This window comes from Panthera uncia, chromosome X (assembly GCF_023721935.1).
Source record: "Panthera uncia isolate 11264 chromosome X, Puncia_PCG_1.0, whole genome shotgun sequence".
Taxonomy (NCBI): Eukaryota; Metazoa; Chordata; class Mammalia; order Carnivora; family Felidae; genus Panthera; species Panthera uncia.
Window position 1 is genome coordinate 5810738 of NC_064817.1, and position 27973 is coordinate 5838710.

At 49.6% G+C, this 27973-nt stretch overlaps 1 protein-coding gene across 4 annotated transcripts in view; it reads left to right on the forward strand.

The window, feature by feature from the left end:
* Positions 1 to 254: 254 nt before the first annotated feature.
* TBL1X (transducin beta like 1 X-linked) overlaps positions 255 to 27973 on the forward strand; it is a 230683-nt gene continuing 202964 nt past the window's right edge. For 3 of the 4 annotated variants that reach the window (XM_049644556.1, XM_049644555.1, XM_049644554.1), the window contains exon 1: positions 1902 to 2198. The gene's annotated coding sequence lies outside the window, so the exon portion shown is untranslated. Of the gene's footprint in view, positions 387 to 1901; positions 2199 to 27973 lie in introns of those variants that run through there. The other variant, XM_049644557.1, reaches the window with a different exon arrangement.

Here is a 27973-nt window from a genome sequence, read left to right on the forward strand (position 1 = left end):
AAGCCGAGAGCTGTAATGATGTCAACTTGTTATTTACTTTCCAAATCTGAATGACTGAGCAAGGCGAAAGGAGAATCAATCAACCACAATGTGACCCTACAGGCGGAAAAAACGCAGCGCTCCCACCAGCAGGCGGTGGGGGAAGGGAAGCACGTGTAACCCGGGCAGGGTTGCATCATGAGCTTGCTCGGGCTTTCAATTGCACCCTTGGTTTTTCGATTGCATGTAATACCTCAGCATCAGTCCGCACAAGCCCAGGGAGCCGGGGAGCAACGAAGGGCAGGCTCAAGGGAAGGCCCCACCACGTCCTTTTGGGGGGCCTTGATTGGCAACTGATACATAATAAGACACAATCTATTCTGCTGATTCACAATTATGGAGACTGTGTAAGTGTGTATTTTTTATTGATGTGCTCTAATAATGGTGTTGCAACAGTCGTTTTACATCATTGACGTTTTACAGCAATATTTGGCCGGGTGATTTTTAGGTCCGCCTTTTTGATGGAGGTCCAGCCCCTTAAAAACTCACCTCCGGCGCCCCCCCTCCCCCCCATCAGTCCCCCCGCGCCTACAACCTGAACAACAAATGGTCCAGTGTCCCAGAAAGGAGCAAGTGAGGTTACGGTTTAAAATGCTGAGTGTACTGAGCTCTTAGCGCAAAGCTCATTATACCCCAAAGGGAGGGGCAAACTTATCTTAAAATATTCAACAAAGCAGACCCCGAAGTACTGGGTGGTGGGCGCGGTTATCTGATTAATTGAATTAAGGGACGCGATGTGGTCAGGGGTCTTCAAACTGGAAGGGAGGAAGGAGCTCTGGGGACTTTAATGCACTGGGGCTGGGCCAAGTAAGCCTCAGCAACGTAAAACCCTTTGCAAAGCCTATGGGTGGGGTGGGGTGGGGTGGGGTGGGGTGGGGGTCGGGAGTGAGAAGGCCCCAGAGCCCAGGTACCCCCAACTCCAAAGGCCCCCACACCCGAGGTCCTGGCCTCCACCTTCGTGTGTCTGAGTTTCTTTCTCCACGAGCATTTCTGGGTTTTCCCGGGAGGTGTTTTGCACAGGTCGAGGCTCCGCCTGAGCCCCCACGTTTTTGGGAGGGGGAAGAGGCTTTTGGGGTGTCCTCTAAGCCGCCGGTTTGGAGAGAGATGCACCCTCGGGCAGGTTGCAGGGGGCTGTTAGGGTAGCTGAGCAGCTGCTGCTTTGAGGTGGGGGAGGGTAACACACTAGCAGTGGCTTGGGTTCCCCTCCCCCCTGGAAACCGCGGGGGTGGTGGCCCGGATTCCTGTACCCTCTGGGTAGTGGGGGAAAGGCTGGGTTTGGGAATAGGACTGCGTGGGGGTAGGCCCGTGTTCCCTTCATCTCCCAGGGAGGCCACTGGGAAAGGGAGAGGCCCGGGTTCCCCTCACCCACCCTACGCGTGGGGGCGAGGGCAGAGTTTAGACTCGAGGGCGGTGTAGGGTCGCAGGTTCCCCCATCGTGAGGGAGGGGCCGGATTAGGACGCCCGGCCTCTCTAGAAGCTGCGTGGGGGCGCGGACTCTCACCCCCTTCAGCGTGGGGGGAGGGGCGGCCCTGGAGGCCCCTCCCCCGGCCGTGGGGGAGGGGCAGGTTTGGGACTGGGCCCCCCCAGGGCTTAGGGGCGGGGCCGAATGGACGCGGGCTCCCCTCCCCCGCCCGTGGGGGAGGGGACGGGCTGGGGGGGGTTGGGGCGCGCTCCCCTCCCCCCCCCCCCCGGGGCCCTGGCCTTGGGGGGAGGGGCCGGCCGGGGCGGCGGAGGCGGCCCCCCCTGGCAGTCCTCCCGGCCGGGGTCGGCGCGCTGGCGGCCGTTCCCCCGCCCCGGCGGAGGTCACTGCCCGTGCCGGTCCCTCCCGCCGTCCCGCCCTCTCTCGCCGCCGCCGCCGCCGCCGCCGCTCCCGCCCCAGCCCCCCCCACTCTCCGCTCTCGGGAGCGAGGAGCCGCCAGCGCCCCCGCCCCGCCGCCGCCGCAGCGCCCTCGGCCGCCATTCGGCACCCGAAACTTTCCAGCGCCCGCGCCTCTCGGGGACTCGCGGCGGCGGGGCGGGGGCGGCCCGGGGGCGGCGCGAGGCTGCTCCGGGGCGCCGGGCCCTCCTCGGCCGCGGCACGGCCCGGGCTCGGCGACGGCCGGCGGCAGGGAGGCTCGGAGCGCGGCGGCGCCGCCACAAGTTGCGCTGCCGGCGGCGAGGTGAGTGCGCGGGGCTCGGCCGGCCGGGCGCGGGGCAGGGGGCGCAAACTTCTCCGGTGGGGGTGGGGGGGTGCTGGCGGGCGGCTCGGGGCGCCCGCACGCTCCGCCCGCCGCCGGGGCTCTGGAGGGGCAGGTCCCCAACTGTCCCCAGGGCTCGGGCAGGGGTGCGGCGCGCTCCCTGCAGGCTGAACAATACCCCGATGTGGCCGCTCCCCAAAGTGCCGGCGCGTCGGGGGCGGGCGGAGGCTGGCGCGCGGGGGGTGGGGGGGGCTCTGTTTGGGGAGGGGAGGCGGCCGGTAAGTTTGGGGAAGCGCTCGGGCTGTCCCCCGGCGCCCCTTTGTCTGTGTCTTCTGGGGCTGGCGGGGCGAACCTGCGCCGCCGCGGGATCCCCCCGTGGGGGAGGGGCGCCCCATTCATCCCCGGGCGCCGGCCAGCCCGCCCGGGACCGGCTGGAAGCGCGGCGGCGCGCGGTGGAGTGAGTGGCGGGCGAGGCGGCGGCGCGGGCCCGGCCGCCGCTCAGTTTCCGAGAGGCAGAAACTGTCAAGGAAGTCGGGAGCTCCCCGGCCCGAGCGAGGGGACCTGGCTAGGGGCGACATCGGTGGGTGGAGGGCGGGGGGCGCCCTTGGTCAGGCGGGGTCTGCCGACTGCGGCCTGGAGAGGGTGCAGACCTGTTGCTCCCGGGCTCGGCGGGGTGGGGGGGGGCGGGAGGGGTAGGGGGTGGAGGGGGGAGGGGTGGCCCCCCTTCGGTGTGTTGAGCTGTGCACTCCAGGGGGACTATCCCTATGGGGGGGCGGTGCTCGGAACGGCGTGGGGGTGTGCCTTCGGGTGTCGGTGACCGTCTGGTATATGACAATTTGGGGTCGCTAGAGGCCCGCCCGCGCTGGGGTAGGGCCTGGACTTCACGTGCGTCGCCTGCGCGCGCGGTCAGGCCTCGGCCCGGACTCGCTGCACGGCCTGGCATTCTCCGAGCCAACTGCCTTGGAAATTCCACAAAGTTAGAGTCGGTGGTGTGTGTGTGTGTGTGTTTCTTCCTCCTCTTAGTCGGTAATGTTGTGGAGCAGAACCCAGAAAGAAACAAAAACTCGCTTGCTGTCGCATCCTCGACTGTTTCTGGTTTGCATTGTCACATGTGGCTTTACCCGACTTCTGGCTGTTTTTCTCCTGAAGTGCCGCCTGAGTCCCTAGTTTAACCTGGAAGGGGAGGGGCGGGACTCTAGCTAGGACGGGGAGAGCCCTCCTCAGGTCCCGAGCGTTGGTTTCCGGGTAGCAAATGGCTCTTGACGATTTTATGAAAAGTTTACAACTAGTCATTCCTGGAAAAGAGATGATTGGGGGGGGGGGGGGGGGGGCGCGTAGGCAAGAATGTTGAGTTTGGCACAATTAAGACATCGAGATGACACTTTAGTTTTAAAGGATGTTAACGTTTCAAATGTGCTGCAGATCGTCCTGGAAAACCACCCAGCTGGATAACTAATCTAGGGATAAAAGTTGAAGTTCATCATTTGACCCAGTTGCTAAAATAGCCCTCAAGGAGATTCCAGCTCTTAAATGAAATGTGCACCTGTGGGACAAAAATGGGAGATTTTGTGCCCTGTGGGGCCAGTGTCAGTGGATCCTCTGGGATTGGCTTTTCTTTCTGCTTTTATCCACAGCTTGGTCAGTCCAGTAATTATCAACACCCCCATTTAAATTTCCCAAACCTCAGTGCTCCTGAATGCTCGCATGTGTTAGGGGGTTGGGGAAGGATGGTGCGCAGGTGCTGTTAGTGTTGAATCTCATCTCTACCTGTGGGAACTTCGGGCTCCCTCCTCCGTGTGAGGTTTGCCTGAATGGGCCGTTAGGAGGAGTTCAGTGGGCTCCAGAGCCTGCAGAGAGGTGGACAGAGCCCTTGGACCCATCTCTGTCAGGACACCTTGCTTGGCTAGAAACCAGCCTTTGTCCCCATTTGGCTTGAAGTAGCGAAAGGGTCCACCCTCTTAACACTCTGCTGCTGACCTTGAAGGTCTGCAGCTTTTCTGAGTGTCCTTTCTATGTGTGCAGAAATGAGACTTGAAATCCTGGTGCTCATTGAGTGCTGGGAGGGAGAGAAAGAAAGAACGTGTGTGTGTATGTTTTCTGGAAACTATAAAGTTGCCTGTAAATTTTAGTTGTTCCTGTTAGCAAATCGAATAATGGTCTACGCGTTACTTGAAGGCCACGCACTGAGGATTTTACAGGCACTTGATGCCCCTGTGTGTGGTACTTCTTGCCATCCTGCTGTAGGGGACACTGAGTTGCTAACATTTAGGGGAGGAAGGATTGTCTGATTCTTGAAGCCCAGCTCTTATGCTTGGAGTTCCTGTTTTCCTGTTTACCTAGCACGAATTTTCACATTTGGAGACCTAAAGTTCCTTAAAATGACATGCACGCATTCACGAATGAGAACGTACATTGAAATCTGTTCAGAGATACAGGCCCAGGGGCTCCAGTGAGTCAGGAAACATCGACCTCAGCGGAGGGACTGCTTTCTATAGTTTCACTGTCCAGTATAGTAAGCACTAGCCACATGTGAATATTTAGATTCAAATTAATTAAAACTAAATAAAATAAACAATTCTGTTGAGTTCCTGTAGCGATAACTCACATGCTCGGTAGATGCCTGTGGCCAGTGGCCACTATATGAGCCAGCACAGGACATGCGGAAAGTTTTCTTAGAGGGTGCTACTCTATAGTTACTGCAAGGAAATATTAATAAAAGTTGGTGTACTTTTTGTAGGGGGAGGGGAGAAGTTGTTAAAATTTGAAATAATTCACAGATAAACCTTTAAAAAAAAATGAAAGACCCATTTCAGCTATGATTTACCCAGGAAAGTGATTTCAGTGAATGGATTGTTACTTGTTTTGTTTTGTTTTTTTTTTAAAGTGGGCTTCATGCCCAATGTGGGGCTTGAATTCACCCCCTGGGATCAAGAGTCGAACGCTCTACCAACTGAGCCAGCCAGGCCCCCCCAGTGAATGGAATCTTGATCTGAAATTGACAGCAATTTTGGACTGAGGTGCTTTGGACCAGTTCTGAATTAGAAAACCGGAACCGCAAGCCCGAGTCTCCCACTGAGTGTTTAACCTTGGGTGAGGCCAGTAGCCTCTCATCTCCGTGCGTCCTTTTTCCCACCTGAAGAAAGGTATAGTCATTAGCCAGGCCCCAAGGTGCCTGCCTACGCGGATGGTGGGGACTGTCCTTGGGATGGTGGAGCCCAACTTGTCAGCATCGGTGAGGCCCTGTGTGGGTGATTGAGGGTGCGGCCATGTGTGATGTGTTTTAGCCTCTGTTTGCTGTGGATACCACAGGCTTTCAGCCCCCCACCCCCGACCTGATAAGTCTTAGTTTCGAGGTTCAGTCTCTTGAGGTCAAAATCTTCCGTATTAAAAAGGCAGATAAGGAATCCTTCCAACAGAGTGAGATTTCACAATCGTCAAGAGTATTTTTTTTTTTTTTTTTTTAATGGCTGAGTACTAGCTGTTTCCTGTACACCAGGTCCCTGAGTCAGGATGTTATTTTTATTAGTTGCTGTGATCTTTGCACAGCTCTTTGTATTTTTTATAGTAATTGGCTAGAAATTTTATTTGTAAATGAGGGTGGGGGGAAAACCAATTTTGTGTCTGCCAGAGAGAGAGGTGACTTCCCAGATCACCTTTCTGCCATTTGTACTCACTTATTTTTGTTTCTTCAGGGCTCTGGTGTGACCCGTCAGCTTTTGGCAGAAAGTACTTGCGAAATACCTAGGATGTCCCTGATTGTCTTCCAGAGGTGGAAGAAGGGTCTTCGCAGGAGGAGGCCAGGCCCACGGAAGCCTTCTGATTCTCAGTTACCTGGTGGGCCGGTGAGCAGCTCAGCTCAGCTCACCTGGGGCTGCCCCCTGCCTACTTCCCGCTGGGGGGTCCAGATTCCTGGGGTCTGCGCACGAGGCACTGGCAGGCCGATCTGGCCTAGACCGCAGCCCCAATGGCTCTTTGGTGCGACAGGACGCTGTCTCAGCGGTGGTTTTCTTAATCCTGGCGTTTGCCCTCTCTTCCCCTCTTAAAAAAAAAAAAAAAACGTGGAACATACAATAAGTTGTTGGCCTTTCACCCCTGAAGACTTTTGTTTATAGGGGTACCTGGGTGGCTCAGTCGTTTGAGAGTCTGACTTCAGCTTAGGTCATCTCGCGGTTCACGAGTTTAAGCCCTGAGTTCGAGCTGTGAGTCGGGCTCTATGCTGACAACTCGGAGCCTGGAGCCTGTTTCGGATTCTGTGTTTCCCTCTCTCCCTGCCCCCCACCCCCGCTCGCGCTCTGTCTTTCAAAAGTAAATGTTAAAAAATAATTAAAAAAAAAAAAGACTTTTATTTTTTAAAGTTTTTTTTTTCTTTCCCTCCTGAGAGGAAGCACTTATTCACAAGTGGAGAGGGGCAGGGAGAGAATGAGAGACAGAGATAGAGAATAAATCCCAAGCAGGCTCCTCACTGTCAGTCTCCAACTCATGAACCAGGAGATCAGGACCTGAACTGAAGTCTGACTCTCAACGGACTGAGCCACCCAGGCGCCCTGCCCCTAAAGACTTTTAAAATATAGTTTCAATTGGGAAGCAAGGCTAAAGTCATTTTGTAAACACTTTTTTTTGTAACTTGGAGATAAACTACCCCCCCCCCCCCAACTATTTTTAGTATTGAAGGAAGTAACTGACCTCTTGAGTGGGAGACTGGATGTGAGTTTCCCCCTCGGGTCTTGCCCTCCTCGGCCTTCCCCCACCCCCCACATCCTTTCCCTGGGGTTTGACCAAACTACACTGGCCAGATCGGCCAGATGAGACGCAACAAAGCCAAAATAAAAACTGGATGTGGGAAGGGACTGGCGAAGTCAACATGTTTATGTAGGCAAAGAGAGCCTCATCTGAGAAAATGAGTTCAAAACCTCGGGGGAAAAACGCAGCCATCAAGGAATTCGCTTCCCCGGGTGGCTTTGTGACCAGGGTGCGGGGAACTTGACTAAAGACGGTCGTGTTCACTTGGGGCCCCTGGGTGGCTCAGTCGGTTGAGCATCTGACTTTGGCTCAGGTCGTGATTTTGTGGTTCGGGGGTTCCAGCCCCACATTGGTCTCGCTGTTGTCAGCACAGAACCCGCTTCGGATCCTCGGTCCCCCTCTCTGTCTGCCCCTTCCCTGCTCGCACTCTCTCTCACAAAAATAAATACACATTAAAAGAAATACATGGTTGTGTTCACTTGAGTGGACAGGTTTGTCCCCATATCGCTGCTGTTAAATGCTTATTGAGAATCTGCTGTGAGTGAAGACTGCAGACGTGTCCTGGAACCCAGTAAGAAAAGACAAAATTGGGGCAAATTTAAAGTTAATACACTGGCAAAGATGTTTTTTAATTTCGCAGAGGAAGCCGGGTGCCATTTCTTTTGCTTATGTTTGTTCTTGGCAGACGGGAGCAGAGGTGGCGATGGGATGATACACAGGTGCAAAAGAAAGGAACGTCTTCTGAGGTGAAGGCAGGGGATGCTTTATGGGAACTGGGCTTGGAGCCCTCAGCTCTAGGATCTTGAATGAACTCATGGTTCTCAGGGCATTTCAGCCTCTTACTTTCAAAGGTGTTTGGCAATGTCTAGAAACGTTTTCAGTTGTCACAGCTTGGGGGAAGGGCATGGTGGTGCTCCTGGCATCTGCAGGGGGCGGGGAGGGGGGACGGTCTGTGGATGCTGCCGAATAGCCTACATTGCACAGGACAGTCCCCACCATGAGGAATGATGGGCACCCAAATGCCAGTGGTGCCCAGGTGGGGACACCAACCCTGAGTTAAACCGCATACAATCAATCCTGTTGGGGAAAGAGTAGGGGGCGGGGGGAAGGTGGGTACCAAGAAAAACCTGTGTATCAAGTTCTGTGCTCCCTTTTTTTCTTTGTTTTTAGGTTTTTATTTTGAGAGAGTGCAAGCTGGGGAGGGCAGAGAGAGGGAATCCCAAGCAGGCTCTGCACTGCCAGCACAGAGGCCTGTGTGGGGCTCGGACTCATGAACCCTGTATGAGATCATGATCTGAGCTGAAGTGAAGAGTCGGATGCTTAACCGACTGAGCCACCCAGGCGTCCGTCACGTTCTGTGTTCTCAAGGCACACCTGTCCGTTTTGGGAATCTGTTAGGAAGTGAATTACATCCTCTGGCAGATTGAGACAGGAAGTTTGCAGTGCTCACAGGGGAAGAGGAGACAGGCTGAGTGCACTTCGAAGGCGGAATGAAAAGACCAAGAGGGCCGTGTGTGTGTGTGTGTGTGTGTGTGTGTGTGTGTGTGTGTCGTGTCGTGTCGTGTCGTTGCCCAAGCTCCGCCTCAACACCAGGAGTTCAGAGACCCCAGATGCAGGTGTTTCTTGAAGGCGTGTTTCTGGACTTTTTCCTCTTGGTTCTATGGATGTCGTGCATTTGCTAGGTCTCACTTTGGGTCAGCTTCTGTGTACTGACGCTACTTATTCTGGAAAACATGGCACCTGTCTCGTGTTTATGCAGTGACATGGGGGTCACCCTGGAGTTGAAGTTACCCCAGTACTACAGGCTGTGCAGGAGCTCGTGAGCGTGGGGGCGAGTGAGTGAAGTTTCGGCCGCTCTCGGGACTCGGTGCTGCCTCTGTGTCCATCCCTTCTCTGACTCTCGAACTTCACAAACTGGGGCAGCCAGACATGGATCTACATTTTCCAAGGATCCCCTGGAAGAGGTGCCCTGTTAGTGTCTAGAGTCCGGTCCTGCTGTGTGTCTGGTCATCCTGAGCCCGCCAGTGAGCCCAGAGGAGCACCAGGCCTGGCCTGCACGGGTGTCTTCTGGGCCCTTGGTGGCCGTGGGGCAGGTGACGCAGCTGTGGGGGGAACTTCGTCTGTAGACAGCTTGCCTTGCGCTGCCCGCCTCTTTGGGCAGATCAGTTTCTTTCTCTAGCATTAGTTTTCTCATTTAGAGAGAGAGAAAATAGAATCTATTTCTCAGGCTTGTGGCATTAAAGGAGATAGGATTATTATCCTGCCTGGAGCCCCGCCTGCCGATACCTTCCTCCACTCCGAGGTTGGGAATTGGGTGTGCAAATGCATCTTTATTAGTTAGGATGGTCTCCAGCGCTTGCTTCCTTTTCCTTATCTCTTCCTCCCCCCCCCCTCCCCACCTTAAGTTGAATTTCACTGCTGCTTATATATACGTCTTTATATATAATTTTTCATATCGTTCTATAAGATTGGTTATTCTCTCTTCCTGTGTACAGTTTTGTGGATTTCGCTACACGCGTAGCTTTGTGTAACCAACACCAAAAGATGGATACGGTACAAGTCTATCACCCCAAAGGCACCTGTGGTGCTTCCCTCCATAGTCACCCGGCCCCCACCACTAACTGAAGTGCTCACCCAACAGCTCTGCCCACTGGGTCTTGGTAATTGCGTTTCAACTCTGGATCAGATGCCTTATGGAAAACCCTTCCACTCTCCCAGCACCTTCCTTTGTGTTTCTCTCTGATGGCACATGAACTTCACACTTTCGCACACATGGCCCTGTGTGTTTGCCTCAGAACAGCAGGGTTTGCACTGTGGGTATTATCAAAAGCAGGGAGAAGAAACCCTTACTGCTTTTTAATATTTGTAGGAAGCCATGGAGTCAGGATACCAGGTGTCTTGTTGGGGCAGCCAAAGATCTTCTGCTCTTTTCCTGTACTGGTTAGTCCTCGCCGCCAGATGAGTTGAAATGGGATGTTTTCTGATGCACTTTCAGAAAAACGTTTCCTGAAACATGCTTAGTATGTGAACTGTGTCAGTGAGTTATAAAGTCCTGTCTTCGGTTTCAAAAAACAAGACCCACGCGTGGAGTTGTTGCGTTTTTTGCCAATGGGGGTAGTAATTGGAAAAGAAAACAAGCTAAAAATATAGTTGTATTTGCATCACTTTGTTGTAGAAATAAAATGAATTCCTATGTCTGTGCGTCTCTGTAGTTGTTGACCTGTGCTTTAGGCTGTAATTTCAGTTTTTGTGGTCTCATAGGAGACGGCATGTTTTCTAGAGGAATGGGCTTGGTGTTTGGCTTTGGCCAGATCCTGCCCTGGGTGGTCCGCCTGCTTGCGTGACATCGTTTAAAACCTGTGTGCGTCCTCACCTCTAGAGGTGGAGTCAGAGCGCAGGTGAGCTGATCTGGAGACTTCTATCTTGTGGGGAGATTTTAATTTGGAAAACGGATATTACTCGTGTGTTGGGGCAGCTATCTTTTTAAAACTTAAAAAAAGTGTTTATTTTGAGAGAGAGCGAGAGCACGTGCACACGTGAGCGGGGGAGGGGTAGAGAGAGAGGGAGAGAGAGAATCCCAAGTAGGCTCCATGGAGCCTGACAGCACGGAGCCTGACTCGGGCTCAAACTCACAAACCATGAGATCATGACCTGAGCCGAAGGCAGACGCCCAACCGACTGAGCCACCCAGGCGCCCCTACCCCATTTTTTTTTAAAAGAATGGTTAAGGATTATATTAAAAAGTATAAGTAAACTGGTGTTTATTTATGTCCCCTGCTTTGACTGTCACTCTATCCACTAGCGAAATAGGCGATTTTGACTTAACGTTGATAACTTAGTTATGTATTTTGCTTAACACAGTACACATCAAATCAGAAAATACTTTGGGCTGTTGGGTGACTCTGAATAATTTGTGTTTTGTGGTTTCCCAATCTCAAGAGACATTGTAAAGCACAAACAATGCTTATGGTAAAATTCACAGCGTTTATTCCTTGAAAACTTTGTCTGCTTTGAATTCTTGTGATTCCCCCTTCCCCCCTCTGGTGGATGCAGCCAGAAGGCTTTGAAGAAAGTGTGTTTTCTTCGTTGCTTCCCTGGAACCTGGAACCCAGAATATGACCCTAGATAGCCATCGTGGAGCACTTTCCCATCAACCCCCACAGGAGTGCAGATGCAGAGGGAGGTGTTGAGGGCTCCCCACCCCCCCTAAGCCTGATTACCTTCCCACTTTCTAAGAAATTGAAAACTTTCCTAAAGTCTACTGAGAACTAGGTAACCAGCATCACCCAAGTCGGAGTGAGTTTAAGGGGACACTTCTTTTCTCACAGCGCTACATTTCTTCCTATGATCAAGAGTCTGTGCAAACATCTGGTATGGTTCAGTTCTGGTATTGTTCTGTTCTGCAAACGTTTCTGCTTGTTTGAATATCCCAGTAGGTGGAAATGTGGACAAAAAGAAGCTTACTATATGCGATGCTATTTTATTAAATCACAAATAACAAAAGCTTTAATACTGTAAGACCGTATCAATGGTCATAAGAAGTGGAGAAAAATTCAGCACCCCTGAGCAGTGATCTCTGTTCTGGTGCGTTGCAGGGAGTACTTAGTCTTAACCGGGTCAGCGCTGTTCCTTCAGTTGTCTTGTAATCTTGACATCCATTTGAAGAGGAGAAACGAGACCGTGGACAGGAAGTCTGTCACCGAAGTCATGCCGTGCAGAAGGCTGTTGCATCAGTATGCAAACCTAATTCCCAGCACTGATAAAGTTCCAGGCGGTTGTAAAAAAGTAGGGTTCCAGGTGGTTGCAGAGTGGTACGTTGTATTTGATAAAAGCAGTTGAGTTGAGAATTGATGTCTCTACCATTTGGTTCGTGTGGGGAACGGATTAAACTTGGGTCCCTGCCTTAGGTTCTTTTTCCAGCAGAATCTTATCAGGCACTTGAGACCCACACAGCTTTAATGCCAACTCGTGTTGGTCAAGACTCAAGCATTCACAGTTACCGACTTGACAACAGTGATGGCCAGCTCCTGACAGTCACAGATCAGTCTGGGAGACATGATTTGGTTTAACTTTTAACTTGGTTATGAGAAAATACCCATTCGGTTTGTTTCTAAGACGCAGGGGTGATTCTGTGCCAATTTCAACCATTTCCAGGGATTTGTAGCAAAATGCTTTCGAAAAGCCCTCGCCAAGAGAAACAACATTGGAGGTACACCCAGCTCTAAAGTTGATGAAAATAAGAATTAATGATCTTACGTGTCTAGTGCATGACAGAAATGATTGTAGACCAGATGAGAACAAGGTGAGAGGCCTTTGGAGATTAGAGTTGCCTTATAAATTTCATGGGAGTCTCTGATAAATTTCATGGGCTTCTGAGTACATTTCCTTGAAACCAGTAATCTCCACATTTTGTTGGGGGCAGTGTTAGGTTTTAATTCCCAAAGTGCCCTCCCCAGGTCGACTTCATGTTCTCTGGGCAGGTGCACAGCGAGATTTATTAGGGCGTAGGAAGAAACTGAAAATGTCCACGTTCTCTGTGTCTTGATACTTAGAAGATGTCTCTTTTTGTGGTCTGTGAAAAATGCATGTAATAATTGGTTGAGTGCTGTGTATAGTTAATAAATAAATTTCGTGAGTTGGGGGCACACGTTAGAAACTTTTTCGCTGGTTAGGATGTGCAATGAAAGAACATTTAGACATTGCTGAATGGGTCCCCGGACACAGATGTATTCCCCCCTCTGGCTTTAGCTGCCAGAGTGTGTGTGTATATGTGCATGCTTGGATCTATCAGATTTTGTGTGTTTTAAAAGCTGAAAAAATATTCATGCTTTAGAACCAGATGACAGAATCTCCGCTGCAGGTGCGTGCTGTGCTTTTTACGCATTTCATGACTCTGCAGTGTTTTCATAATCACTTAATTCTGTTTATAAATCAGCTGCACTCATTGATGGTTGCCCTCAGGGCTCCTGAGAAACAGGCTTGTTGAAGAGATTCAGACCTTAGAAGACAACCAACGTGAGATGGTGCGGGAACAGGATTGTGATGAAAGTCTTTAGGTACCTTCAGTCTGCCTGTTTCCTTGTTGGGTCTTTTTCCAGAGACAAGTTTCATTGGTCACGGTTGTTATTTAACACATTTTCAGAAATATTTCATGACAGAGGTTGTTTTTTTTGTTTGTTTGTTTGTTTTTTAAAGACAAAACTCCCTTTAGTTGATGCTGTACTGCTGGTGTTACAGAGAGTAAAGGTAAAAATTCACGGGGCCCTTGGATGGCTCAGTCGGTTGAGCGTCCAGCTCTTGATTTCCGATCAGGTCACGATGTCATGTTTGTGGCATAAAGCTCCATGTCTGGCTCTGTGCTGACAGTGCAGAGTCTGCTTGAGATTCTCTCTCCCTCCCTCTCCCGCTCTCTGCCCCTCCTCCACTTGAGCACATGCACACTCTCTCAAAATAAATAAATAAACATTAAAAAAATTAAGTTCACGATTCAGACCACACTGTGAGCTCTGGAGGTGAGAACCGAGACTGGCCTCCTCACCCTTGAAGTCTTTTGTCTGAGCTCGTTTGCTGTGGAGGCTGAAGGTTTGGTTTTCATGAGACTAAATGTCAACCCGCAAGTCGTTGCAGGGTTTCCACATCAGCCATTTTGTTTGTTTAACTTGAAATGGTTGATAGGTTATCCTTGGTTTTTCTGTGTAATTTTTGGTGTTCGCATCAATTTTTCCCTTTGTGAATACTGAATTTGCAGTATAAGTCTGTACGTAAAACGAAACTGGGAGACTTGCGAGTGAATTCAAAAGCCTACAGGTGAACGCTTCTTGTTCATTTCTACGTGCCACGTGACAGATATGCCACGTGTCATTAACGGATCTGCATAGATGTTCATTTGTCGTTTGGTAAACTGAAATACTTATCTCCTTAAAAAAAAATTGCTTCTCTTTATGGCAATAGAAGGCACCTACTGTAAAGAGGAGAAACAGGAAGTAGAATTTTTTTTACTGTCGTGTTCTTCTAAACCTTTGTCTCTCCCATGTTATAAACCTTTGTCTCTCTTCTCCCGAGATCGATACGTGCAAATGCCAATAGTAGATTAGTTACAATTAGTGTCTCTGGGAATGTGCTTTATCTTTTATCTGCCCCTGCACCTTGCTCTTTGGAGAGGAAAGAGAAGTTGAAGTATTTTGCTCTCAGCCAGACTCCTTGAGCTGCGTCCACGTCTTTCCACGTCTTGACTTTGTGTTGTAAGTAGGTCAACCAGACACCAGTGAATCACTTCAGCTCTGATCCCGAGTCCTCTTCTTTGTTTTTGGGTGACACACTAGTAATTATTCATTTGATGATTTGCCTGCCAAATTGCCCTGAAGAATATTTCCGAGCTGTGTCTCAGAAGATGGCTGTAAAGGGAGACTGTTTTTAGAGGCACGCACACAAGTTGCTTCTGTTCCCTAAACGTGTAGCTCAGACACCAGTGAGGTGCGGAAATCTGCGTATAGTTTTTGAGAACGTGAGGCCTAGGTGTGTGAAGCAGGGGTGCAGGGAGACTGATAGTAAGGGCAAATGATAAAAGCCACCAGAACATTAAATGTATGAGCACACCAACCTTTGGAAGAGAATAGAAAAACAAATCAGTTTATAGTTTGGTCGGAGTACCGTTTACATAATTTATATCAGGGAAGGCAGTTACTTTTCCTTGGGAAGATTGGGTTATTAAAATTAGCTGTCTTCATTTTTCCACCGAAATAAAAAAAAAAAACAATTGTCGTTCAAATAATTGTGTGTGAAGCTTTATAATTGGAAGTTTGATGTTAGCAAAATTATATAACCTTGGTTAATTACATTCGTATACTAAAACTAAATATAGAGTAAGATTAGCTCATGGAAATACTTCATTTTTATCTCCGTCAGTACAGTACACATGTATTCAGTAGTTGCTTGTTTCATTTTGTATTTTTGTTCTTTTATTATCCCGGACGTATTTTCAAAGTGAACTTGAAATGAGACTGTATGTTTTTATTTTCCAGTCACGTTTAAATATAAAATGGCACACAGAATGAGGTTTCCTTTGTGAATTTTGATTTTCTTAGTGGCTTCTGTGTTCTGTGGCTGCAAGGGATAAGCTAGGGGTCTCGTTATTTTGCAGGACATTTGTCCTAAGGGAAGTTTGGGTGCCACTGAGTATCTAACACTAAACATTCAACCTCCTCTATTTCCCCTTGTGTTTGCTTTTCCGTTGGATGTTCTCTATTTGGACAACAAGAAATTATTAAAAAAAATTTTTTTTGATGTTTATTTTTTGAGAGAGAGAGAGAGCGCGAGCAGGGGAGGGGCAGAGAGAGACGGAGACATAGAATCCGAGGCAGGCTCCAGGCTCTGAGCTGTCAGCACAGAGCCTGACACAGGGCTCGAACCCGTGGACCACGAGATCACGACCTGAGCTCAAGTCGGATGCTTAACTGACTGAGCCACCCAGGTGCCCCACGGACAAGAACATTTTTTGGTGTGCGTTTCTGATGGCCCAGATGTTCGGCCGAGTGGAATGTCTCTGTCCACAGCACTGGGTTGGGCAGCTGGTAGTGTTGGGCCATGTTTAGTCCTGAGAATTGATTCGGACGCATTGTAGATTCAGGTTGGGCTGTCCTTCCCTCCCCGCGATCTGTGCGGAAGTTACGGTGTTCTGTTTGGGTTTGCCGTAGATGTTTGCTGTGCCTTTGGATTGCTTACTGTGGACACCCGCTTGCGGTGGTGTTTAACGTAGAACTTTAAATGTGACTTACATCTAGTTGATTTTCTGAAACCACGATATTGAGGTATAAATTACATACCATAAAAATCACCCATTTTAAGCGTACGACTCAATGATTTTTAGTAAATTTATGGAGTTGTGTAGCCATCGTCATAATCGATTTTCATTCCTCAATACGGTCATTCGTGTCCATTTGCCATCAATCGCAGCTCCTACCTCCCAGCCACGGGCAGCCATTGATCTCCTTTCTGTCTTTGCAGATTTCCCTTTCCTCAGAACAAGTACTCGTGTGCTTGGTTGAGCTTGCCAGGTGGTAGGTAGTGAGGCTGGACTTAGTGAACCTTACCCGCCCTTCCACAGGAGAGGGAGAAGGCAGCGATTATAGGCTTCGTGCCTCAGTTCCCCCTTCTGAAAAATCAGGGTAGTCATGGAGTTTTGGCAGGCTCTCAGTGTAGAACATGTGGGAAGTAATTAGCTCAGGATCTGGAGGAGCTCATCGCATAGAGTCGTGTTTGGCCTCGGGGGACCCTGCATAAAGGGCCCCTGGGACAGGTAGGAACTGAGAAAGGAGTTCCCTCGACAGTGAAGGACTCAGTTCCCGGACTCGGCCGACGAGTGAACCCATGACACGACCCAGGACGTGTGCCCATTTCCCCTCCATTCATCTTGCTTCTTGATTCTTTCATGGTGTTGACTGTTGATTAGGCTTGGAGGGAAGTTTGAGCTGGGCCTGGGATGGACCTCAGCTCGCTGTCCCTCCGCCGGGGCAGTTTTCCTTCCAGGGAACTCCGGACGATGTCTGGAGACATTTCTGGTTGTTACAAATGGGGACGAGGTCCCCAGGCATCTCGTGGGCTGAGACCAGAGATGCTCTCAAACACCCTCCAGTGCCAGAGGGCGGGCCCCCTGTGCCAGCAAACACTTCCCCAGCCTGAGAGGTCAGGAGTGTGGAGGCCAAGACCTCTGCCGTGGTAGCTTTGAATCGGGGGGTAGTTTTTTTTTTAATGTTTTAATGTTTACTGACTTATTTATTTATTTAATTTTAATTTTTTTTTTTTAAACATTTATTTATTTTTGAGATAGAGAGAGAGAGAGAGCGCATGAACAGGGGAGAGTCAGAGAAAGAGGGAGACACAGAATCTGAAACAGGCTCCAGGTCCTGAGCAGTCAACACAGAGCCTGACGCGGGGCTTGAACCCACAGACCGCGAGATCATGACCTGAGCCGAAGTCGGACACTCAACCGACTGAGCCAACCAGGCGCCCCATGACTTATTTATTTTTGAGAGAGTGAGAGAAGGGCTGTGACCGAGAGTGAGAGAGACAATCCCAAGGAAGCTCTGTGCCGCCTGTGCGGAGCCCAACGTGGGACTCCATCCTGCAAACTGAGATCATGACCTGAGCCGAAACCAGGAGTCGGACGCTCAACTGACTGAGCCACCCAGGAGCCCCTGAATCCGGGGGTAGTTTTAAACGAGGTACTTAGATCTTCACTAAAGACTTTGTGGGGCTCTTGGGTGGCTCACTCGGTTAAGCATCCGACTTCGGCTCAGGTCATAATCTCACTGCTCATGAGTTCAAGCCCCGCGTCGGTCTCCGTGCTGACAGCCTGGGGCCTCCTTCGGATTCTGTGCCTCCCTCTCTCTCTCTGCCCATGCTCCACTCATGCTCTCTGTCTGTCTGTCCCCCTCTCTCTCAAAAATAAATAAACGTTAAAAAAAAATTAAAAAGACTGTGACAATGAAGGAGTGAAAATACCATCGAGTTTATGAAAGAGGTACAGGCATCTTTCATTCTTTGGACATTCCAGGGAAGTAGGGATTTTTTTGTAAGTTTTTAAAAAAATTTTAATTATTATTATTATTTTTTTTTTAAATTTTTTTTTCAACGTTTTTTATTTTTATTTTTGGGACAGAGAGAGACAGAGCACGAACAGGGGAGGGGCAGAGAGAGAGGGAGACACAGAATCGGAAACAGGCTCCAGGCTCTGAGCCCTCAGCCCAGAGCCTGACGCGGGGCTCGAACTCACGGACCGCGAGATCATGACCTGGCTGAAGTCGGACGCTTAACCGACTGCGCCACCCAGGTGCCCCAAAAAATTTTAATTATTTTGAGTGAGTGAGTGAGTGAGTGAGAGAGAGAGAGAGAGAGAGACAGACAGACAGACAGACAGTGCAAGTGGGGGAGGGGCAGACGGAGAGCCTGACGCAGGGCTCGAACCCACGAACTTCAGGACCATGACCTGAGCCAAAGTCGAGAGTTTTACGCTCAACCGACTGATCCACCCAGGCATCCTGGAAATGGAGATTTTTTAAAAGCAAAGAACAAACAAGATTTTTGGAGTTAACTTTACAGGGGAAAAATTTCAATCCCTTTAGAAGTATTCATTTACAAATAATGAAATTGCAACATTGACAGGCAGCTGGGGCCACCCCTTGACTTTGATCTGGGAATCACATTTCTTCTTTATCTGTTTCCCCAAGAACTGAGAAGAGCGGGAGAAAGAGCCTGATCCTGCATAACGACTGTGAGAATTCTGTCTGTACCTGGAAAAGGGCTGCTCTCAGCAGGCACCTTGTCATGGGATGTGTTTCTGGACTGGCTAGGGGGGTGACTTCCGAACCCCTAACACTTTGGGGCCTCTGCTGTGGGCCGCGTGCTTTCTGCTGGTTTCTCTAGGATTTTCCGTGGTTCCCCTGAAATGTCCACCGTGATGACCACCGGCCCTCCACCAGCATTCTCCACTTTGCTGTCTGTGTTTAGTTTCCTTGGGCTCATCTGCCTTGGAGTCCCCTGCCCAGGACCCACCCTGTGCACCTGCCTCCTGTTCCCTGTGTTGTACTTTGCTGCCAGACCTTCCCCTTTCCTGCAGCTCTGGTTTCTACCCCTGGGGGGGGGGGGCAGTGCTCTTCCTCCTACCTGCCCCCAACCTGCCTTCCTTAGCCCTTCCAAAGTGCGAGATCTCCTCCCAACATCCCTTTTCTGATTCTTTTCTTTGTTTGTTTCGTTTGCCCGTTCTAAGCTCAGTCTTTTTCCCAACATGATGTCCTAATTTCCATGAATGTAAGCAGTGTGGAGTTCTATCGTCCTCCTCCTCTTCTTCCAGAATACTCAATATTAACAGTCTATCGAGTGCGACAGAATAGATCTGCCTCTAGTGTGTTCAGCTGTCCACGTGCAAATATGTAGTCTTGTGCTTTTATCTAAGTGGAATCATATTATACTTGGTTCCCATCTGTTTTCTTTGTTTTTACAACTGTATTAAAGTATAATTGAAGTAGAGGAAACTAGGCATATATAAATTATGTCTTTAATCAGTTTTCTCATTATCTTGATTGTGGTGGTTTCACAAACATCTACGTGTAATGTAGCTACGTTATCCATCTGCCTGTTTATATGTATCAATATAATATTTCCATTGCTTTCAAATTTCCTTGTGCCTTTCTGTGATCTCCTCCTCCCTCCACTCCTGCCTTCAGGATGAACATTGATTGGCTTTCTATTACTGGATTGGTTAGTTTGCATTTTCTAGAATTTTATATCCATGAAATTAGACCATATGCACTCATTGTTTTGCTTGGCCTTTTTCACTCAGCGTAATGATTTGGGGATTCATCCATATCGTGGCTTGTGTCATGAATTCATTCCTTTTTTTTTTTTTTTTTTTTTTTTTTACTTATTTTGAGAGAGAGAGAACATGCGAACATGCCCCAGGGGAGGGGCAGAGAGAGAGGGAGAGAGAGTGAATCCCAACCGTGAGATCATGACTTGAGCTGAAATCGAGTTGGACACTTAACCAGCTGAGCCACCCAGGCGCCCCGTGAATTCATTCCTTTTTATAGCCGGGTAGGCTTGTTTGGGATATGGATACACCAGTTGGTTTATCCATTCACCAGTTGTTGGACATTGGGGTTGGTTCCATTTTTTTTTTGGCTGTGAAGAATAATGCTTCTATAAATACTTTTGTGGTCATACTAGGGGTTCTTCAGCTTCACCCTTTGCCAGAACCCCCCGTGGAGAGCTTGTTGAAACACAGACTGCCGGGCCCGATCCCCAGAATTCTGATTTGGTCAATCTGGGCTGGGGCCCGCGACTGGGCATTTCTAACAAGTTCCCAGCCACCCGTCTTAGACCGCACACACTCTGAGAGCCACGGCCTTACAGGTGGGTCTTCATAACCCATGGCTGTTACTGCTTTATTTCTTGTTCCAGATATTTCTCTCTCCACGGTTCCTTGTCTTTCAGTGTTGTGGTTTTAATCATCAGGCTTCCCATTTTTGTGTGGTTGTTGGTATCACTGTTTTCCTTTGGGCTTTTGGGTTTTACTTCCTTATGTCCAAAGGACTAAAAGGAAGAAAAACTCCGGGTTGCTGGGTTGGGCTGCTGATGTTCCCCAGAAGCCAGCCACGATACCCCCGTCCACAGGGGGCTGGTCCAACTGGACCCTTTGGGGACCTGAGCGATGCCTTCTTACCTTCTGAGCAGCTGGCCCAGCACTGTGGTCAGCACCCAGCCACATGGGGTGGCTTGGACCCAGGCCTTGTGCCCGGAGGCCCCTGGTGCTGCTGCGTCCCCCCTGCAGCCTCAGGGTGACGTGTAGCCACTCACCTGTCTTTTCTCTCACAGGGAAACAGTCTATCCGTTTTGCATCCTGCGCCCTCTCACTTAACACAACCAGCCCCAAGCCAATACCCCTATCTTATTTTCACTCTGTATTTTATTTTTAATTTCCTTTTCGAGAGTCTAATCTGAATTCACTAATTCGGAGCCCCTAGATGTTATCAGTAGGTGTTTACTCTCATAGCCAGTGCGTGTGTTCTATTTAAAAAAAAAAAAATTTTTTTTTTGGCGTGGGAGGAAGATAACTTCTTTTATTTTAAAGAGCAGTTTTTAAATTATCGCAAACTGTTCTTTTTTTTGTAAAAGTGTCTTTGTGCGCTTGGACGCGAACCTCATGTCTTCTGTCTTTTTGCCCCTGAATCTGTGGTCCGTTCCGTATTGCCTCCAGTCACACCTTCCCTTCTTCGGGCTGCTGACCTCAGCTCATTGTCTGAGAATCTTGACTCAAGAGATGCCGTGGAGTGGATTGTTGTGCAGGATTCCAGACTGGTTAAGTAGGCTCATCTCATTGGGATGGTTACAGTTTTAAAAATTTGCAGTGACTCGTAATCATGAGCTAATGTCTTAGTTTCTTCTTCTTCTTCTTTTAACGTGACAGCTTTACTGAGATGAAATTCTCATTCCATGCAACTCTCCCGTTTAAAGCGTGTAATTCAGGGCTTTCCTGGGATATGCAGAGCTGTACAGCCACCACTGTTGTGTAATTCTGTAACATTTTCATCACCCCAGAAAGCAACTCCGTACCGGGTAAGCCATCACACCCCATGTCTCCCCACCCCAGCCCCTGGCAACCACTCACTCACTGTCTCTGTCTCTGGATTTACGTGTCCTGGACCTTTCCTACAAATGGAGTCGTGCCACATGTGGTCTTTTGTGTCTGGCGTCTTTCACTGAGTATTTTCAGGGTGCCTCCATGCTAGGGCTTGTGTTGTGGCAGTTTCTTGGTACCCGTTTCGTGGAAACTCTGGGTAGTCCAGGAAGCCTGGGAGTGAGGGGTGAGAATCCAGCTGGAAGAGTGTTAGGGGATGAGAGAACCAGAGAGGCTCCCCCTCTCTTTGATTGCGTTTAAAGTGGAAAATGGCTCACAAAGGGAACGTTGTTTGTTTCGTTTTGGCTTCCAGCCTGGCATAAACTGTAACCTTCTTCCTTCCCTTTCTCTGCCCTTCTTCCATCTTTTCCCTGGAAGATCAGCATAGACAACAGTTTCGGTCAAGGAGAGCTGCACCTGCTGACCCCTCTCTTCCGCCGAGGTTTTGGGGTGGGGTTTTAGCAAGTCCTTTCTTGGGATGAGGCATAGGAAGCTTGAGTTTTCCAAGGGTGTGGTGTGAAGTTCCTTCCAGCTCTGAGGTCATGGCATTCCATCCAGCTAGACTTGGGCTTCTTTCTAGGGCCTCCCCGAAGCCACAGCCCCGACTTACGCCATAGCAGAGTCCTAGAATTGTGTACTTTCCTGAATTTACAAACCCTTTGTCGGTGTCGGACTGCAATTACCATTCTGGGGTTGAGTGGAAGCATACGGAGGCTGATTTTTCTCAGCCCGACCACGGGCCGCAGCTCTCTGGCTTGTCCACGCCTACAGCAGATTGCTTCTTGCTAAGGTCATGCGTGTTCTGCTGGTTTATCTCCTTTCAACGCACCGTATTGGTTTGTTATCGCTGCGGTGACAGATAGCCCCGGCATATTGGCTTGAACGACACAAATTTATCATGCCACGTAGAGGTGAGAAGTCTAGAGGTGGCTCTCACTGTGCTAAAATCAAGATGTCACCAGGACTGCATTCTTTTCCAGAGGTCCTTAGGGGAATCTGTTTTCCTGTCTTTCCCGCCTCTGGAGGCCCTGCTGCATTCCCTGGCTTGTGGTTCCCTCCCTCCATCTTCAAAGCCACCGAGCAGTGTAGCGGCTGTCGGACCGTTCTTCTGCGATTCCATCCCCTGTGACCACAGCGTGGAAAGATTCTCCATATGTGATGACATTGGGCCCACCTGGATAATCCGGGGACATGTCCCTGTCTCAAGATCCTTCACTTTGCCACACCTGCAAGTCTCTTCCATGAAAAATGTTTCCCGGGCCCCAGGGTTAGGGCATGGGAATCCCGGGGGCCATTATTCTCCCCACCACATTGACATCCTTTGTTTCTGTCTCTTAAGTTTTTCCTTTGAAGCCTGCAAGGTTCATACTTTTATTTAATGTTTGCTGTTTGTTGAATAAAGTAGATATCAGGGTCATGGGGGAAAAAAAAAGAAATGAGGGAGTCCTGGAACCTGGCTTGTATGCCCACCTTTTGCTGATGATCATAGCCCACTCACTGAGTCTTGATTTACATCTAAGCACAACCAGGAGCTGTTTTCCATCTTGGACAGAACCAGGATTGCTGGTGCAGCTTGGGGACACACTGTTGTCCTCTCTTCTTCCCAAGAACCCCACACTTGCTGGGTGGCCCTTCCGCACTCCATTTGGGGGTCACACGGGGGGGTCTCGGCAGGACCAGTTCCTGGACTTAGGGTCTCAGAGTCTGAGTCAGCTGTCGGAACCCAACAGGACCACCATGACATGAGCAGAGCCAGTAGGCGAGGCCCATCCCCCAGGATTTCTAAGATACTATGTGTGCCTTTATAGGATCTTCTGAATCCGTGTTCTCTGGGCTTCTGTCTCCACAAAAATGGTGGAGGAAGATGGAGGGTAGGGATAGAAGAGAGTCACTGGAAGGTTTTTGCTCAGAAATAGTTTGGGAGGTATTTGTATCAGTCAGCTTTCTGCTGTGCTGATACTGCATAACAAGCCACCCCCAAAATCAGAGGCTTACAGAAACGAGCATTTATTTCTTGCGTAGCAGTCTGTGGGTCACCCGTGGCTCTCCTGGGCTCAACTGGGTGGAACCAGGAAGGCCAGGTCAGGCTTTGGACTGGGTTTGGGACTGAACTAAGCATCTCATTCTGAGGCCAGTGGACCCCTGGGGCACGTGGTTGTGCTTCCACCTGATTGGAGAAGCTGTGAGGTGGAATTCTGCGGTGCCAAACCGCTGCCTGTCACACCCACTGATACCCCACTGAACCAGGGGACCAGGCCCGATCCAGCATCTGGGGAGGGGGAGGTCCTGCGGAGTCACAGGGCAGAGGGAGCGAATGTATATTTGTATTCCGGGGAGGAGGGGAGGGAGGGCAGAAGCGGGGTTTGTGTGTGGGAGGGGTGGGTGACTCCAGTGGATGATGCTGGGTGCAGCCGGTTGTGTCCAGGAAAATCTGCTCCGTGGGTGTTGGAGGCAGGGGTGCTCGCTCGACGTGCAGCTTCTTTGGCTGCATCTTGGAGTCCCCTGGATGTGGGGGGGGGGGGGCTCCACTCGTGTCCCCAGGGAACACGTGGCAGTGCCTGGAGACATCCTTGGCTGTCAGAACCGACTGGCGGAGAGGGTGCTCCTGGCATCTAGTAGGTGGATGCCAAGGATGCTGACGGGCTGGTAACGCATGAGACAGCCCTCCGCGAGGAAGGGTGTGGCCTGGGCCTGGGTGTTCAGCGGCCGACGAGCCCTGCATAAAACAGGTACTTCCCAGCTGATTCTCGTGCACCTTCAAGTTGGAGAACCTCGTCTTGCAGGACTGCCCCAACTGTGAGGGAGAATTGGCGATCCTTTCCATACAGAGGCCTGCTGAGGTGGGGAAGTGAGTTGTTGAAAATGTCACAGATGGGCTGTGTAGAAGCAGGTTAAAACTTCTGGGTCTTGGCGGGGTCTCTCTGCAATCTGTGACTTTTTTTTTATTGTTTTTTTATTAAAAATTTTTTAATGTTTATTTTTGAGAGAGAGAGAGAGAGAGAGAGACAGAGAGTGAGTGGGGGAGGGGCAGAGAGAGAGAAGGAGACACCTAATCTGAAGCAGGCTCCAGGCTCCCTGCTGTCAGCACAGAGCCTGATGTGGGTCTTGAACCCATGAATTGTGAGATTACGACTTGAGCCAAAGTCGGATGCTCAACCCGCTGAGTCACCCAGGTACCCCTGATATCTGTGACTTTCTATCATTTATTTTGTACTGTATCAGTCTTTTAAGTTGTATTAATTTCTTTACCGTTCCTCAAGCTAATAAACGGACTATTTATTTGGTGTTGAAAAATCTGGTTTTTATTAGATTTTCATTGTGAGCTTAGTGTTTTCTTTCTCCAGGTGGCCCTTTGTCAACTATTTCTGTTATGTATTTTCTTTCCTCACCAGCAAGACTGCCAAGTTCTTGATAGCAAAGATCTGTGCCTTAAATTTCGTTTTTTTTTTCTATGTAGTAATGAGCATGTATGGTAATTATTGGTCAGTTGCCATCGGTATCCGTTGCGATCCAAGTTGCACAGTGGGGTTAAGGGCCATCTATCCAGTTTGCACAGACCAGCCTTTTATACCTTGCTATAAATCCCGTCTTCAGTCTTCAGGGGCCGATGCTTAGCAGGCTGATGCTTGGTTGCCGTGTGGCAAAAAGAAAGCTTTGACCTCATTAAAGGAAGGCAGCCGTGTTATTGAGAGGCAGGCCGCCTCATTCTTCCTCCCACACTCATGTTCTTTTATTTTGGTGGTTGAAATGTTTGAAGTATGAAAAAAAGTCGGGAATTGCTTGCAGGCAGGTACCAACGTACGATACAGCGAGTTAAAGCTTCTCCGGCCCTCCCCTCTGTTGTGGGCAGCAAGCAAATCTGTATTTTCTTTTAAAAAGCCAGTTGGGGAAGCATTTGCTGTGGGGAATGCTGTATCTCCTAGAATTTGCTATGATCAGATGAACCAAGTATCGTCCGTTGGGGCTACCAGCAAGTTACGGGAATAATTGAAATGGTTCTCCTTGTGTGTATCTATGGTGCAGTGGTTTTGAAAAGACATTTGTTGACTTCATGGGATGCAGAGAGGTCAGGGCTCATTAAGGCTGTTCCACCCTTCAGTTCTCTTTTTTCCTTTTCTTCCCTTTCCCTTTCCCTGATTGATTGATTGATTGATTGTAGGCTTTATGCCCAGTACAGGGCTTGAACTCACGACCCTGAGATCCAGACCTGAGCTGAGATCAAGAGACAGATGCATGGGGCACCTGCATGACTCAATCGGTTGAGCATCAGACTCTTGATTTTCACTGAGGTCATGATCTCATGGTTCCTGAGTTTGAGCCCCGCGTTGGGCTCTCTGGTGTCAGCACAGAGCCCACTTCGGATTCTGTGTCAGCCTGTCTCAGCCTCTCCCAGGCTCGTGTTTAAAACAAACGTTTAAGGGGCACCTGGGTGGCTCAGTCGGTTAAGTGTCCGACTTCAGCTCAGGTCACGATCTCGCCATCCGTGAGTTCGAGCCCCGCGTCGGGCTCTGGGCTGACAGCTCAGAGCCTGGAACCTGCTTCCAATTCTGTGTCTCCCACTCTCTCTGCCCCTCCCCCATTCATGCTCTGTCTCTCTCTGTCTCAAAAATAAATAAAAACGTAAAAAAACAAAAAACAAAAAACAAACGTTTAAAAAAAAAAAGTAGTGCTGCTTGTATTTGGGAAAGGAACCCCCACGCGGCAGATCAGACCCTTTTAGAGGCACTGGGAATGTCGCTCGTGCTGAAAGAGTTTAGCTGGAAAGCAGTGCAGGAGGAAACACCACTTTCCGTTCTGCATGCCTGTATCAAGACGTTTTGAGTATTAATTCCTGTCGCACAGCAGAAGAGGCTTCACATTCTCATCAGGCGTGGAGAATTGAGTGTGGCTGAGATGGGGGGGGGGTTGTGTGTGTGTGTGTGTGTGTGTGTGTGTGTGTGTATGAAGGGGAGAAAGGAACAGTGACAAAGCCATTTGGAGTGCAGGGAATGTATTCGAAGATACGCACTCGAGGACCGACGATAAAATTTTGGCAGTGGTCTGGGTTCCTGACCTGTGACCCAGACCCTGTGATTGCCGGAGAGGCTCCAGTGGTCCCGTAGCTGCATCCTGCTTCTTACCAGGGCCACAGGGCACTGTCTCAGGTCTGCCTTCCCACAGCGCTCTGGAGGAACTCTTCGTGCTCCACAGAGGTGATACTTTTCCACTTGCTTCACTGTGTTTTAAGGAACCAGGAAGTGATATTATCGGCTGAACCGTCTCCAGGTCCTTTTGATGATTCTGTCCTTTACCAGCCGTGAGATGCCCGTGATTTTTGTGCTGTGACTTCTCGCAGCGCACTTGTCCTCGTGGCAAACCTGCGTGTCGCAGACAACGGGAAATGGAGACTCCTGGACATAGATTGATTCTCCTGTTTGGAGGTTGGGGTTATGGGAACCAATGTAAATCAGATCCTGCCTTCATCTGTGACTTTACCACATTAAATCCAAGAAGACCCGTGTAGGTGGTCAGTTTTTTCATCAAGTCTACAGAGTGATGTTTTCCTGGAAAGAGCCCTCAAATGGGAACAGAATGATTGAATTTTAGTCCTAACCTGGTCATTAAGCACCCATGTGATACTGTCCTCAAGAGAGTAAAGGTAGTGTCGCATTTCTCCTGCCAGCTGAGGGCTCAGGCCACGTGCTCCCTGATATCACTCTGGGACACAACATGATTGATTTCAAGACCTTTCGCAGCCCCTTGTTTGAATTTGTGGAATTATGGGCAGTTATGCTGCCACTCATGGTGGTAAAAATTGTATATGGTGGAACCCAGTGACTGGAAAGCAGTCTTCAGGATCTTCTTGTCACCTGAAAAGGAGTGCTCCATAATAATTGTGTTCCTTGGAACTTCTAGGGACTGAACTGCCTTGAACAGGAGTCAGGAAAGGCCTCCCTTCCAACAAATTCCATTTTTGTAATGTTTATTTTTGAGAAACAGAGACAGAGCGCAAGGAGGGGAGGAGCAGAGAGAAAGGGAGACGCAGAATCTGAAGCAGGCTCCAGGCTCCCAGCCGTCAGCACAGAGCCCGATGCAGGGCTCAAACCCACAACCCGTGAGATCATGACCTGAGCCGAAGTCAGACGCTTAACCGACTGAGCCACCCAGGCGCCCTTCAACAAATTCCATTTTGGTAGAACTGTCTGAGAGAACTTCTGGATTATCTAGCTAAGTGGATGTGACAGAATTAAAGGCTAATTGGGACTCTATCTGAGAAAATCAAATTCCGACACGTAGTCTAAGCAGAACTAAGGAATATGGTTACCTTTATCACATTATTTTAGTTTTCTTTGGAGGACATAGAACCGTGTCCCATGGTGTCAGGCATCACATATGGAGGGACTTTTTTCCCTGAAAAGTCCTTGAGGGGGGGGTCAGCTTTATTATTATTTTTTTGAATGTTTATTTTGAGAGAGAGAGCCCTGGTGTGTGTGTGTGTGTGTGTGTGTGTGTGTGTGTGCGTGTGTGTGCGTGCGCGCGCGCGCGTGGGGGAGGGGCAGAGAGAGAGAGAGAGAGAGAGAGAGAGAGAGAGAGAGGAGAGAGCATCCCAAGCAGGCTACGCACTGCTAGCTTGGAGCCTGATGTGGGGCTTGAACTCACGATCCTTGAGATCGTGACCTGAGCTGAAATCGAGGGTCAGACGCTTAACTGACTGAGCCACCCAGGCACCCTGAGACCATTCAACCTTAAAAGAAAAAACAGCAAAACAAAACAAAAAAATAGTTAGCTTTTTTGTATTAAAATATTTTGCTTGAGAGTCTTTATTGAAAATTGGTAATCTTTTGCAAATTTAAGTAGGCTTTGGTAC